This window comes from Anas platyrhynchos, chromosome 11 (assembly GCF_047663525.1).
Source record: "Anas platyrhynchos isolate ZD024472 breed Pekin duck chromosome 11, IASCAAS_PekinDuck_T2T, whole genome shotgun sequence".
NCBI lineage: Eukaryota > Metazoa > Chordata > Aves > Anseriformes > Anatidae > Anas > Anas platyrhynchos.
The window spans coordinates 24,233,278-24,247,963 of record NC_092597.1 but is presented as its reverse complement, the minus strand read 5'-3'; the positions used below and the strand labels follow the sequence as shown (position 1 = coordinate 24,247,963).

Genomic DNA, 14,686 nt, shown 5'->3' with positions numbered 1-14,686 from the left:
CTCACCCAGACAAACCACAGACCCGTCTGTACTTTGGTTTAATTGCTGCTTTTCTGCAACACTTCAAAGAATGTTTCTAACCGCAGTATGTGGCACATATTATTAGATTTGTTTTTGGAATATAATGATAAACTGTTGCTATTATGGAGGTAGACATAATTATCTGAAATCTATTTTAATCTATTCTGCCTTTTAAATATTCTATGTTCCCTTTTAATAAGAGGTAGCATCCACCCTTTGATGTTATAGCGGAGGTGTAGAAAGCTCTCCTCTCCTTGCTGCAAATGTTAATTGAATAGCCTCCCTTTCTCTTCATTAGCTGCATTAGCTTGCATTAACACCTTTTAATATCTCTTTAAAATCTTGTTCAATTTACTTTCTTTAATCTTTTCCTTTCCCAGAGTGTTGCATCACTTTGATCCTCATCTTCTTCTTTTCTTTGATGACAACTTTGAGTTTAATTTGTATTTGAATTGAAATGGAAATTTCCTAATTCCCCAGAATTCAGCAAGCGTTTTACACAGTTTTGGCATCTGCATTAACGCGCGGTGCTGCCCATTTAAGGAGGGAGAGCAAGAGGGGAGGGAAGACTGTAAAAATCCAGCCTGCTGCCCTAAACACAGCCTCTGCCCTGAGGGTCCCTCCTTGTGCACAAACACGGGCAAGCTGTTTTGCTGTCAGATGCCCTGAGGATCACAGGCGAGGTCAATGAAGACTTCCCACGGTCCTCAGGAGCCTGGCTCCTTGGCCCTGGGTGTCCTCTGTCCTGCTGTGCCGTGCCGTGCCAGCCCTCAGCACATGCAGCACGCTTCCCCTCGGGGTGCAAACCTCGGCTCCTTCCCCTCCTTGCCCGCCTTGTGCAGCGGGGCAAGTGCTGGAGCCTGTTCATGGGGCACAGGCGTTTTGGTGTTTGCTCCTTAGTGGCCTGGAGGCAAACAGCAGGATGGAGGGTGCTGGCTTCCCCCCGACTGCTTCTTGCAGGCGAAATATCATGGGGCAGGAGCAGGGTCAGCACTCTCAGCCTTGCCTTACACCACGAGCTGAGTGAGTAATAGCTCAGCTTGTCTTTTGGTAGCTCAGCTTGCCTTTTGGTCTCACGCTGGGCAACAAGGAGCAGCAACTTGTATGGCAGCGCTCGGGGACCTTCCCTACTGCTCTCCCGGGGATCGGCTCGCGGCCCCGCTGTGCCCTGCCCCGTTCTGCAGGGCTGGAGCTGTTTGTTCTGGTTACCTCGCAGGCCTTTAATAGAGGCGTTGGCATCCTCTCCGTACGTCACCTCAGCATCACCTTAACCTCAGTTCTCCCCAGACTGTCGGGCCTTTTAATTACAAACTCTCTGATGTTGGTGCGCAGCCTTCAACCTGCCCCTAACGACGCGGTGATTGCCCACTCGTTAAGTGTTGTGGGCACCATGGGGAGCTCAGCACCCGCCAGCCTCCTGCTGCTGGGGGTCAGCAGCTGACGAGCCGAGCAAACAGAGCGTGCCAGGGCTGCTGGGGAGTCACAGGCAAGCTCGTTAGCGGTGGCTCGAGAGCGCACGTTCCTGCCCGTCATCTGTTTCTTGCTGGTTTTCCTCCTTGCTTTTCGCATGGACAGCGCTCAGGCTGGTGGCGCTGACTGTAATGAGAACTGAACGCCTGCACTGCAAAGCCAGCAAGGTTTATTGCTCTCTCTGCAATTAAATTAAGCTTCGGCGATGGATGCTCGGGGTACGTACGGGTGGTTAATTGAGTTCTCCATGCCTTCCGCCCCCGCCGTGCTTGCACCTCTCAGGTACGACCTGCACAATCCCCCAGGCCTGGGGCTGACTCCATCCCCTACAGCTCTGTTTCTGCCTCCTCCGAGGAAGGTCCCATCCCATTAAGCAGGGCAGGTACTTGCAAAAACTGTTGTTAATGGCACGTGCAGATTGTGTGTCTCCCTGGTGAGTCTCCTCCTTGCTGCGCTCCCTCCTGGACCCGCGCTGTCTCCAAATGCAGCCCAACCCTTGCCATTGCAGCTGATGGTGCCCGTGGATCTCCTGCAGGAACACTGTGCCCCTAACAGGCTGATGGGGTGAGATGCTCAGCTCCGCAGGACATCACGGGAGGCTCAGCAGGGAACGGCCACCCAGGCGGAGATGCCCTGCCAGCAGGGAGGGCGCGACAGCGTGCGATAGAAGCCGCTCGTGCAGCTCGATGAGATACCGTACCTCCCACGGGGAGAGACGTGGAAGGCTTCCTGAGTCTTATTTTCAGGCTTAAAGTATAATAAATCAGCTTACTCTAGAAAGAGAGACAGATTAATATTTTTAAATACTTTATTCCCGATGCTGTTCATCAGAGCGCTTGCTATCTATTAAAAACAAATTGGCATGGATTTTGACAATAACACTAGAGATGAATCATGTTTCCCTGAGCACTTCAAATAGCGCTCGTTGAGTCCAAGAGAAGAGATCATTGATTGATATATTATTCACAGGCTTGATTTCTTGATTTATACAAATATTTTCCTTTTTTTGTGTGCATTCGTCCAGTCCTTCAGATGAATAACTCTGATACGGGGAAAATGTGCTGCCCGTTACCAGGGGTGCGTGGCCTGCGTTTCGTTTTGCCCACCCCTAAAATCGCCCTTGACGTGATGGGGGTGGAAGCTGCACACAGGGCGGTGCGTGGCTGTGGGTTCAAGGATTGCTGGAGCCGTGTGCCTGTTCCGTGCCCCCCAGCCCCTCCGTGCTGTGTGAAGGGCAGGGCCCCCCCGTCCCCGTCCCCATCCCTCGCAGCCCCCTCTCCGTGTGCTGCCGGCGAACCCAGGGCAGCGCCGGCTTGTCAAAGCACGCTGCCTGCCTTCGCTGCGGCTTGACAGCGGGTGAAGACGGCGTCCTGCTTAAAGCTGACAAATGATCTCTGTCTCCAGCACCGAAATGAATTGATCTAAAGTCTCCAGGGAGGAGGTGTCGCGATGGCAGGGGGCCGCGCCGTGCCCTTGTCAGCCGGCTGCGCGCACTGCCTGGAGCCGCGGCGGTGCCGTCCTCAGAGGGACGGGAATTTGTGGGGTGTTTTGCATGTTTTTCCTTTTCAGACCGTGTAAAGAAAGATCTGATTTTTGAAGCATTGCTCTTTTCCTTCCCTTTCTGGGAAGAGGAGCTTTGCTCGGAGGCTCGTGCTTTGCAGAACCTCCTGGGGAAACGGGAGGCTCCCAAACAGCCGCGTGCGCCCCAGCTCCGTGTGATCCTCTCCGCTAAACTGGTGGCAGCATCTCAGAGCTGTGCGAGATGGGAGGATACAGAGGAGGCTCTTTAAGGGATCACAGCTTATCAGACAGAATGGTAAATTCCCCTGCCTGGGAGGTGCCTTGATGTTAGGTTACAGAGCCTGACCTTGCCCCAGGCACCCGTCGCTGCGGTGCAGGATGTGTGTGCTTGGCGTGTGCGGCTGCGAACGAGGGATGAGCCGAGCTGTTCCTGGGAGCTGTGGCTTCATGGATTTTCTCTCCTGTCCCCACCAGATGCCTGCTCCTCCTCGCCTCTCCTCGGCACGTGCAGCAGGGCAGGCAGGCTGGTGGCCCTGAGGGAGCCGTGCAGGGCACCCGTCCTGGGTCACCTCGGGGCTCACCCAGCCCATGGCTTGGGGTCCTGTGCCACTGGAGGGGGGCCTGGTGTCCTCCCTCCCTCCCAATCTGTGGGGTGCACAAACACCGCGCTGAGCTCTGCCGGGGCTGTGATGCGGTCTCCTCTTGCTGTCTCATCAGCTGGGAAGGGCAAATAACCTGCAGCCTGGCTGGGTTTTCCTGTCTTCTTACATCCTGGGAGAGATCTGTCTGCATGCTGCGCTTTATTGAAGCGGACCTCTCTCTCTCTCCTTGTTTTTTTTTTTTTTTTTTTTTTTTTTCCCATATCCACACACCTCGGTAAGCCTCTGGCTGTGAAACCCCAAACAAACAAACCCAGCTCCACCGCCTGGGTGGCACGGAGGGGCAGGGGACAGCCAGGTGCCTGCAGAGCCCCCGGCTCACCCTGCAGGGCTGCAGGAGGCTGGGGCTGCACGGGGCTGCTCGCAGCCCTCGGGGAATACCCACACCCCGGGTTAAACCCACAAGGTCCCGTAACAAATCACCACGGCTCCAGAAACAGCGCGAGGAGCCGCGGGCTCCAAGCACGTCGCTTCCTGCCCGTGCCTCCTGGGCTTGGTGCGGCGAGGGCTCTGCTGGCAGCTCTGCTTTAAGGAGCCCAAAACAACGCCGGGGTGATGATTAAGTACAGGTCTAAGGCTGTGTGTTGTGAGAAGCCTGCCTCACCGTGCTCACGCTGCAGTTGAGGCCGTATTGTATTTTTACGCTCGATGGTATTTCTCCCATGATTTCCAATAAAAGCAGGCAAGGAATCCGAAAACTTTCCTCGGTCAGGTTTAATTAGTTTCCAGATTGGAAGAACAAAGAGCTCTGAGGCGTTGAGGACCGCTGGAAATTAAAACTTTGCTCGGGGTGGGAAATGCTGGGGAGGCGGCAGGCTGGCTGTGCCACCGTGCGCTCTGCCTGCGCTGGTGGCTCGCTGCAGCCCCTCGCAGGCTGCACAGCATCCCCTGAGCACCACGGCGAGGGGCTGTGCTGCCCAGGAGCTACTCCCCCAGGCCTCCTGGTGCTTGGGAGCATCTTTAAGGTGCCTGTGTACGTCTTGGATCTTGGGTTTGACTGAAAAACGTGCCCACAATGTGCCGGGCAGGGTGCTGAGCTGGGGTGGGCGGCTCTGGGGGAGGCTGGCTTGGTGACCTCTTGAAAAGCAGCTGCAGCAAAGCAGCCTCTCGGCAGCTTTTAAAACTATAAAGAAAGGAGGTTTGAACACTGCCACGGGATTGTATCCACATGAAGGGAAAATGAACCCAGTCTTCTCGTGCTTTGGTCAGAAAAGCAGTGAACACCCAGCACAGACTCCATCCTGCCTTGCTGGGGAAGGATGTCTCCCCCTACAAGGGTGGTTTGACTTCAGAGGCCTGTGTGCAAGAATAATGAATATTTCCCATTATTAAATCCAGTTTTTTTTTTATTGCTTACGACTTTGCTCTTAGCTTGGGGGGAAAAAAACTTTCTGTGGGCAGCGTCTGCTTTAGGTTGAAACTTTGTATTTGGGAAGTTTTGGCTAAAACAATTCAACCACATCTGAGAGCGACGGGAGGGAAGCAGTCTGCTCTGGCATGTTTGAAAAGCAAAGCGAAACGCACGCAACGAGGCCGCCGACACACGGGGCTGCGCGGCCGGGAGGGTGCCTGGCTGGGGTCCGTGCGTGGTGCTGGGGGCACGGGCTCTGGATGTGCCCGTGTGCTGCCCCCAGGGACTGCGTTTGCCCCATTGCAGGATGGATGGGCTGAGCCTGGCCTTCCATGCCCAAGAATTTCGGGCTGCTGGTGTTGGGGAGGTGGCAGAAGGCAGGGCAGCGGTGCTGGGAGGGTGCCCAGGCGGCGTGGGAGGGCTGGGGAGGGCGAACGGCACGGAAAGCGGAGGGCAGGGGGCAGGATGCAAGGAGGAGCAGTGAGGGAGCCCAGCTCCTCCTCCATCCTTAGCACAAGGCTCTGGTGGAGCTCTCGTATTGCTCGGGCACAGGCGTGTGCTGCGGTAGCTGCGTGGTGCTGCCGAGTTGCAAAGCACCAGCCCCCCTTTCCTCAGCTCCTTGGGTTGATGCCTCCTGGCTCCAGAACCCCTCTGCTTTCTGCTCTCAGTTTTGGATTGGTTTTATGGGAGTGTTGAAGCAATAGATGCTGCACCGACCTGTGCACACGCTTCCCCTGCAGGGAGGACTGAAACGAGCCCTCTGGGGGGTCTCCAGGGGCTGCACCTCCTGCCCTGCCCCTGTGCTGCTGCAGTGCAGCTCCCTGGAGGCTCCAACCCCTCCCTGCTGGGGCTGGTGCAAGGGTTTCCGAGGGCTCTGCAGTGGGAACTGCTCCTGCACCACTTTGCAGTGGTGGAAATGAGTTTTTTTGGGCCAGCTCCTGTGGCTGAGATGTGCCTTTCACACCAGGGACCGCTCTCCATCACCCTTCAGGAGCCACCACCTGCAAATCCCAGCTGGGAGCTCTGCTACAGCCTCTTGTGAGCTGGGAGCATCCCCAGAACAGCTTCACTGCTGCTCTGCTGCACTTCTCCTGGCCACAGCCCCAGGTCCTGTCCCTGGGCATGAAGTGCCGATAATGCTGCTGGGCAGGGGAGCCGGGGCTGTGCAGCAGCGGTCATTAGGAAGCACAAGCAGCAGGTTGAGAGCTGGGGCTGGAGATGCTCAGCTGCATCTAAACAGGAGCACAGCGCTGGTACTGGGCTTATCTCATCTCTCCCGAGCTTCTCTTCCCCCCCCCCCCCTGCTGCTGTTTGGTCCTGCGGCAGGAGAAAAGCATTTTCCCAGTAAAAGTTGGGCCAGTTCCTCCTGGGCTCCCTCTGCAAAATGCAGCACTTGCATCCATCTGAGAGGCTCTCCGGATGAGGGCCCGTTTCTTTGCAGATATTTAAATGGAAATCGGGCAGGGTTATTAAGCGCGGAGCAGCGAATTTATTCTGGTCATTTATTATTGATAGGTAACATGACATTATTTTAATAGTGTTCTCTGATCCTGCTGCGGCACAGCAGCATGGGGCTGGGCACGGGCTCGGGGGAACCCAGATCCTTTTCCCAGGTTTCTGGAGCCCTGCCGATGAGGGATGTTGTGCCTGCGGCCCCGAGGGCAGCCTCTTCCCCATCCTTGAGCCCCCTAGCACCCGTCGGGACCACGTGCGAGCCTGCTGGGCTCGGCGGGTGCCTCTTCCTCCTGGCAGCCTGCAGGCAGCCTTTGTGCGGCTGGGACCAGGCAGATCATGCGGCCCCTGTTTTGGGGCTCTTGGTCCTACACGGGTGAGGGACCGTGTATGGGCTCCCCCAGGGGCAAAGGAAGGAGGAATCACCCGGGATATTCAGACACAAAGCCCGGGCAGCTGCGGGAGACCCCCCAGCCCTGCCAAATGGCACTCGTTAAGCCTTGCTGAAAGAATCCAGCCCGGTACCTCCGGCACAGCCCGCTGGTCCTGGCAGCCGGTCCTGCCTGCCCCGGGCCCGGCTCCAGCTCATCCCACAGGCACAGGAGGCTGGGGCAGGATGCCCTTGAGGATCTCTTCCCCATGGGTTTGTTCTCCTCCTGCTTTCTGGCTGTGAGTGAGCCACGGCCTTGAAAAGCCCCCGATGCGCAGCCGCCGTCACCAGGAGCTCCCCGCGGGTGCAGGCGTCGGGGCAAGCTCCTTTCAGGACGAGCCGACACCTGCAGGACTTCTCCGAGCTGTTTATTCAGACAGCACAGAGCCACTGTGCAGCTCCGCGCCGAGTTTGCTCTGGGTTATGGTGGAGAGGGGGGCTGGAAATGAAAAGGAATATTTTCTCTTTGAAAAGGAGAGGGATCGTGTCTGCTGTGTTAAAGCCAGAGACCTGGCTATGAAAAAGATGTGCGCGCGTGTGATGAAAAGCTTCCTGCGAGTTCATCCCATGTAATTGGGATGAGAGCTCTTGCTTTGTGCAAAGCCCGTGACGTCGGGCACGGGGGGAATAAGCGAGCCGAGGGGCGCGCGGAGACACAGCCCTCGGTGCTGTTTGAACATTGCCTGCAAATCCCAGACTAGGCCATTAGAAATTAAAGAGATGCTGTTAATCTGGGTTGGAAATAAAGCAGGACACACATGAGCTCATCTGGTTGGTCTGGAGCGCTTCTGGTGTCAGCTTCAATTGGAATAAACAAGTGTTGCTCGCCCGTGCTGGGCTCCTGCAACGCCGAGCATCGCTGGGAGCCAGAGGCGGCTGCGCTCCCCGGTGAGAACCACTTGCCCAATTTCTGCTCATTTTTAAACACAAGCAGTTGTGAAACCGAGAGGGTACTCAGGGGTACTCATTACCACTTCTTCTTTGCAAGAGTTTTCCTCCAGCGCCCATAAAAACACTTCTTGCTCTCGCAGGGGATTCCACATCAAATATTCAAGGCAGATTACAGCGAGCACCACACAGGAAAAAAAAAAAAAAAAAAAAAAAAGAGTATAAACTGTTCGGTTGCTTTAATAAAGGAGCCAAAAAGGTTAACACGGAGGCAGGGAGGTGGAGGGGAGGGAAGGAGTTGCGTGGCTCGGGGCAGTGCTGCTGCAGGGCGCAGGTTGTGACCTGCAGCCGAGGGCAAAAAGCGAACCGGGACGGCGCGCACGTGGCTGCTCCTTGAAACCGTGCGGTGCTGCTCTAACGGGGAAAAATAAAAATAGGGCTGGTGAGTATTCCTGCCCTGTGGGCGTTTGGTGGCCTGCCTGAAAGGGGCTTGCTCGCTGTAGGTCTGGGCAGAGATTGAAGCTCTGCGGGGTGGCGGGGATGGATGTGAGCGTCCTGAGGAGCCCCCGAGTGGGGTCGGGCACCTCTGGGACCCCCAGGCACAGCTGGGGAATGGCCCCAAGAGCACTGAGCAGGCTGGGCCAAGCCCTCCCTTCGCCCTTGCTTGCATGGCCCCATCTGGGGGGAGCTTTGGGGCCGCTTTGTGTGAATTTCACCCGTAAGACTGGCACGTGCTGGGAGCTCTCCAGCGATTTTGTCCGTGGTTTGTCACCAAGTCCTGGCTCCAGCCAGGTACCCGTGGTTCCCGATGCCCATTTTGTCCTGGGAGCCGGGGAGGGTGGGGAGAGCACCTCTGGAGAGCTGAACGGGGCCGTGCTGCCCGCAGGGGTTTTCCCCCGCGGTGCAGTGCCACAGCGAAACGTTCAAAGCCTCGCAGAGCTCCTGAGAGCACAATTTCACCTCGCAGATAACATCTCCCCCCCAGAAACGCTCTGCTGTTTCTCTCACACGTTTTCCTACTGCATAATTGTTTTTCTCCTCCTAATTGCGCTGCAGAACCTGACCCCACCTTGCAGCGACACAATGCTGTGTGGGAACCTGGGGCCAGGGCCCGGTTTTTGGGGGGCTGCTCTCCCCCTACAGGGAGCAGGGAAGGGCCTGGGGTGTGTAGGATCTCTGGGGCTGCGTTGCTGAGCAGCACCCGGGGCTTTAACACCCTCCTCGTGCAGCCTGGTGGGAGGACGTGCAGTGCTCATGTGGTCCCCTGGGCCTTTCTAAAAACCGCCATGCGTTCATAAGAGGATGCTCAGCTTGGTTTTGCCAGTGCTCAGGCTGGGAAGCTCAGCAAGGAGCCTCCCAAAAACCACCCCAGCCCTCTTGGGGCCACCCCAACCCATCCGGCTGCACGGAGGGCTCCTGGAGAGGCAGCAACACATGGTTCAGCTTGGGGATCCCACTGAGCCTGCCCGTGCTGCGGCGCTGGTTGGAGCAAGCATGGTTTGGACGCTGAATTAAAACAGTTTTATACCTCCAAGGTCACCCCAGGGGTCTCTTTGCAAAGCCCTGGCAGCCCTGCACCCCGCTACCACCCCACGGCCCCACTCCCGCGGTGATGCTGCGGCCACACGAGGGTTTTGCGGAGGATGCGAGCGGGGAGGCTCCGTGCTGGGAGCCCACAGCACGGGGAGCTGGTGCTCAGCACCCTCCCGCGGGGTCCCAGCGGGCTCACGGCCCTCTAATTGCTCAGGGTTTTCTTCCCCTCTCCCCGTGCTTAATTGCTGGCTTTCTCCGCGCTAGCAGCACCTGTAGCGCTCTGAAATGGAGCTCGTGAGTCACAAGCCACCCACGTCGAGTGTTTATTAAGCCACAGGGGAAAAGCAGCGGGCTTTCAAAACACTGCATACCAGGAGCCTTACCCCACCGCTGCCTCCACCCTACCCGGCCCCGCACCTGCGGGCAATGCTCCAGCTCTGCCCCGGGAGCGCGGCAGCACCTCGGGGCTCGTGGGGTGGGCACGGGGGACCCCAGCCCATCCTAAAAAATCAGGGTGCCCCCAGGCAAAGGGGTGGGCAGGGGGGGCAGCAATGGGCGCTGCTTCGCCCTCCTGCCTGCCCATGGTGGCTCCGTGCGTGCAGGATGGGGACGGCCCCGTCCCAGGCAGCGTCGTGGCGGGCAGGTGGTGGCACACGTGGTCCTGAGAAGCAGCAATGGGTTGCTGTGGTTTCGTGCTCATAAGCAAATGGATTTGTGGCTTCAGCCGACTGACTCATAGCTGAAGTGTTACTTGGCAAGTGGAGGAGAGCTCCCACCCCCGGCGCCGCTCCCCGTGCATCCTCACCGGCAAACAACACATCGAGAGCGACAGTTTAAGGCAGGATGTGGCCGTGGTTTCTTTTCCTTCTCTGTTTTTGGGGGTCTTTTTTTTTTTTTTTTTTTTTTTTTTTTTTTTCCTTCAAGCTGAGATCTTCTCTAAAGAAAACAAATCTCTGTGGCCTGGCCCAGCCCCGGGGGTGCTCCGCACGTGGGGTGGAAGCGGTTGGGTCGGGGCTGCTCCTGTGGGAAGAGCAGGTCCTGGGTCTGCCTCCCCCCATGGGCAGGCCAGGGGGCTGTGGGGTGGGATGGGATGGGATGGGATGGGATGGGGATGGGGGTGGGGATGGGGATGGGGATGGGGATGGGATGGGATGGGATGGGATGGGATGGGATGGGGATGGGGATGGGATGGGATGGGATGGGATGGGATGGGATGGGATGGGGATGGGGATGGGGATGGGATGGGATGGGGATGGGAATAGGGATGGGAATAGGGATGGGGATGGGATGGGATGGGGATGGGATGGGATGGGATGGGATGGGATGGGATGGGGATGAACATGGGGGTGGCCGTCCTGTTTCCCCAGGACCTGGGAACCACAGCGTGGGAGGGGACCTGGTCTGTGGCCTCTCTGAGGGCTCGCCAGAGCAGGGCTGGTTTCTGTTGAGTCATTTGAGAAACATCTCAGTGCGAAAACGGCCCTGTGGCCTGGGGACTGAGCTGGGGGCCTCGCTCCTGCTGATGGTGAAATGAATAAATCCTGCCCTGAAATGAATAAATCCTGCCCTGTGTGGCAGGAGCCGCTGGCGATGCCTCTCTGTCACTGCTGTGGCTGCAGGCTGTGAAGGTGGAAGGTGGCTGTTTTGGGGTGAAACTGGCTCGTTTTCCCTCCCGTGAAGGCTTTGCTGAGCAATGACACCAGCCCAGGAGAGACGGGCCCACGTTGGCACGTGCAAGGCACCAACTGGTGGGGGTTTTGTCAGCACTGGTTACTGCTGGAGCAGCGAGCTGGGCACCGCAGGGACACGCTGCCCTGGCTCCCTGCTCCCTCACTGCCACAGAGCTCGTGTCACCGTTCCCCTCGAGTTCTTCCCCTTTTCCCTTTCTCCGCTCCAAATTTTCCAGCTTTGGAGAACCCCTTGTGGCGGAGTGGCCGCGGTTTTGCTTTGCCTGTGTCAGGTAGGGAGGTTTTGCACAGCGCGAGCGGGGAAGGCACGGGGGTGGCAGGGACGGGAGGTGAGCAGCAGCGGCGGCAGCTTGCAAAAACGCCAGCACGGAGCCGTGCTGCAGGCACCCGGGGAGCTTTTTGTGAAACGCTGCTGCTGGTTGCGGTGTCTGCCTGGCGGCGCCGGCCCTCGGACCCGCCTGCGCTTCCCGCACTCAAGCTGCTGCTTGTGCAAGCTGAGGGTTTGCTTCTGCAGAGCTGGCGGGGGAAAAACCAGGAGCGAAAGCGCAGCGGTGCCGGGCTGGTGTCAGCAGCTCTGGCGGGGAGCACGTGGCTGGCAGCAGGCAGCAGCGAGCGGCTCGGTGAGGGGATGGAGCTGCTGCACGCCCGGCACTGCCCGGCTCGGCTGTGCCCCTGCTCCACGACCCCCAGGGCTGCCCCTCTCTGCGGTACAACCTGGGCTCTTCTCTGTGCCAAGGTGGCTCCTCAAGGCCGTGAAGGCACATCCCCGGCCCCAAAAGTTGCCTCCTCGGTTGGAGTTTGACACCACTGCTGCTTTTCCCCATGTCCTGCAGGAGCTCCTTGTGTGAGTGCTGTGGGGATGCAGCCCCTCAGTGCCCACCACAGCCCCATGGGCGCACGGCTGGGCTCTGGCCCCTTCATCGCCCCGGGACCGGGACCGGCTGCCGGTAACGGGGCAGGAAGTGGTTTGTGGAATGGTGGCAGCGATGAGCTGGTTCAGAAATGCGGCTATGGCTTGAGGTTTCTGCTCTGGAAAGCTGACTAATTTCCACCAAAAGTGAGGCCGCAAGACAAAAAAAAAAATCCCAAGAAATGGCTGTGCCACTAACCTTTTGACACGGGCTTCTGGAAGAGGCCAAGGGGCTCGGTGACGTGGACGTGCCTGGCGCACAAACCCCCGGAGGGCTGCAGGTCTTTGGGCTCGCTGCTTGCCTGCTATCACAATCTTTTTAAGGTCAAAGAGGCCTCATCAGCATGAGCTGGAGAGGTGACGTTCCCGGAGATGGCCGTGCTGGAGGTTCCAGGTCTCAGCTCCTCCTCGCTGGCCTCAGAGCAGAGCAAACCCAGAGCTTGGGTGCTTCATCCCCAGCAGCTCCCGAGACGCAATTCTGGCCAACATTAAAACTTTTGGAGACCCAGCTCTCAGCAAATTATCATCTTCTGATGCACAAAATCTTCCCCTTTTATCTATCTATCTATCTATCTATCTATCTATCTATCTATCTATTTATTTATTTTTACTTTTAATAGAAGACGCTGATGTAAAAGCACCAGGGAACACTAGAAAGTTAACAAGTGGTTTCTTTTGTCCACCCTATCTCTCCATCTCCCCAGACGAGCTGAGTGTTGTGGTTCTGGGCACTTTTGGAGCTGGTGGCCGTGCCCCAGCTGGGACACTCACACCCATCTGTCAGGGGTCCTGGTGGTGACCCCAGCCCTCGGGTGGGTAAAACCAGCTGCACCCTGTGGTGTTGATTTGGGTGCCTGTGAGCAATCCGGCTTTGCCATGGGGACAGTGCTTGAAAAAAAAAAAAAAGCCCATCCAAGATTCCTGCTGAAATGTGTGTTTTCCTTGGTGCCAGCGTGAAGAAGGGGGATGTGTAAGGGAGCCATAAAAAGCCCCCAGTTTTATCTCTGTAAGACGTGAAACGCAGGCCCTAACAACAGATGAGGCCCCGCTAATTTCTTTCCTCAATGCAGTTTAGTTTCATGGGTGACAGGATGCAATTTGTGTTTGAGTTTGGCTTTCTAGTGAAACTCTTGGCTTGTCACTCTCAAGACACAACAAGCTCCTTAAATAGCAGGCTAAATTTCTCCACCTAGCCTAAAAAAATAAAACACTGCTCTGCCAAATGAAAGGACATATTCCAGTATTCTTTGTTGTTGCAACAAATTGGGTGGATACTGTCAGACTTCTGTATTCTGGGAATACTTCCAGAGCCTCTCTTTGTGTGCAAGTCGGTTACCATGTAATTGTCAACTTAAATTGCAGTGTTGGATAACTCTGCTCCGGCTGGAAGATAATCTGCCTCGCGGGTGCCTTCGCCCCAGCAGCGTGGGGCAGCGCGGTGCCCGGCTCCCCGCGGTGCCAAGGGACGAGCTCTGCATTGGGTCCTCGGTGCCCGCGGCTGGTGGCACCTCTGCTGACGCCCTGCTTGGTGTGGGGAGGGACGGATCCTGCTCCTGCGGCCAGGGCGGCCCCGGCCCCCGGCCCCACGTGCCGCTGTCTGCGGTGGAGAAGAGATAAAAAGGTTGCTTTCGATGCGGTGGGAATCGCGTTCACCCTCTTCCTTCCCCTTTCAAATTGGCAGCTCGTTTTGTTGTGTTTGTTTTAGCCCGAATCCCAATGACAATTAGTGCTAGAAGGCTAGATTAAGCTGTTTTTACTTGTTTTCTTTTTCACTTTGATTTCCACCTCCTCCAAATTCTTAATCCTACTGAATATTTCATCTCCTGTAACTTCATCAATTGAAAGTCTCCCAGCGGGACGTACGGGACCAGCACTATTAAGGCTGCTTTGCTTCAGCTAATGCTTCTCAGCGCGGGGCTGGGTTTGTTGCGCAATTTATTTCAGACGAGAAAACCACAGCATCCGCTGCAGCGACCGCGCGGGCGAGCGGGGAGCGGGGCTGTGCGACAAACGAGAACTTGGGCAGCTGCTGAGAAAGCCGAGCTCCCCGTGTTCCCACCTCGCTCCTTCTCCAACTGCAACGCGCTTTGTGCAGGTGGGGAGCCTCTCGTGGTGCCACGAGGAGGAGGAGGGCCGGCTGCAGCCGAAGGAAACTTTCTGCCTGGGGCAAAACTTTTCTACCTGTGCCGTGGGGAAGGGTCTGCTGGGGTGGAAAGCCCTGCAAAAATCACACTTTTCTGCCCTGCACTCACCGCTTCGGCGCGTGCTCTGCCGATCGCGTTGCCTTGTCTGGGAGCACGTCTTTGTAACCGTGCCTTTTGCCACCCAAATCACTCAGCAACATCCCTAACAGCGTGCAGGGACGTTTCTCTCTGGGAGGAATCGAGCTGCCCGCACGTCCCGCTGCTGCTGACATAAAGCAGGGATGCAGCAGGCTTTGCCAGCAGGTCCTTTGAAGCTTGCAAAGCTTCAGTGCTCTTCACCTGGTCTATTTGTTCCTTATCAAGAGCCCCAAAGTGTCTGCAGCCTGGATGGGAAGAGCTCTTAGTGAAGCGCCAGCAACCGGCTCCAAGAGCTTTTGCCAAGGGAGCTGCGGTGGCATATGTTTGCTCTCAGAGCAAGGTTACAGTCTTGACTCATTAGAAGTTACTTTCCTCATTTTGGGGCATATGTAGAAGAGCCTCGTGCCAAGCTGGCAACGTGCGTGGCGGAGCAGGGAGGGCTCCGCGAGGCTCCGAGGGAAGTTTGCACTTGCACTTCTGT

General features: G+C 57.0%; 1 long non-coding RNA gene across 1 annotated transcript in view; it reads left to right on the top strand.

The window, feature by feature from the left end:
- Nucleotides 1–1,022: 1,022 nt before the first annotated feature.
- LOC140003444 (uncharacterized) overlaps nt 1,023–14,686 on the top strand; it is a 28,429-nt gene continuing 14,765 nt past the window's right edge. Inside the window, exon 1 of the long non-coding RNA XR_011812128.1 lies at nt 1,023–10,163. This is a non-coding gene — a long non-coding RNA (uncharacterized lncRNA). The remainder of the gene's footprint in view (nt 10,164–14,686) is intronic.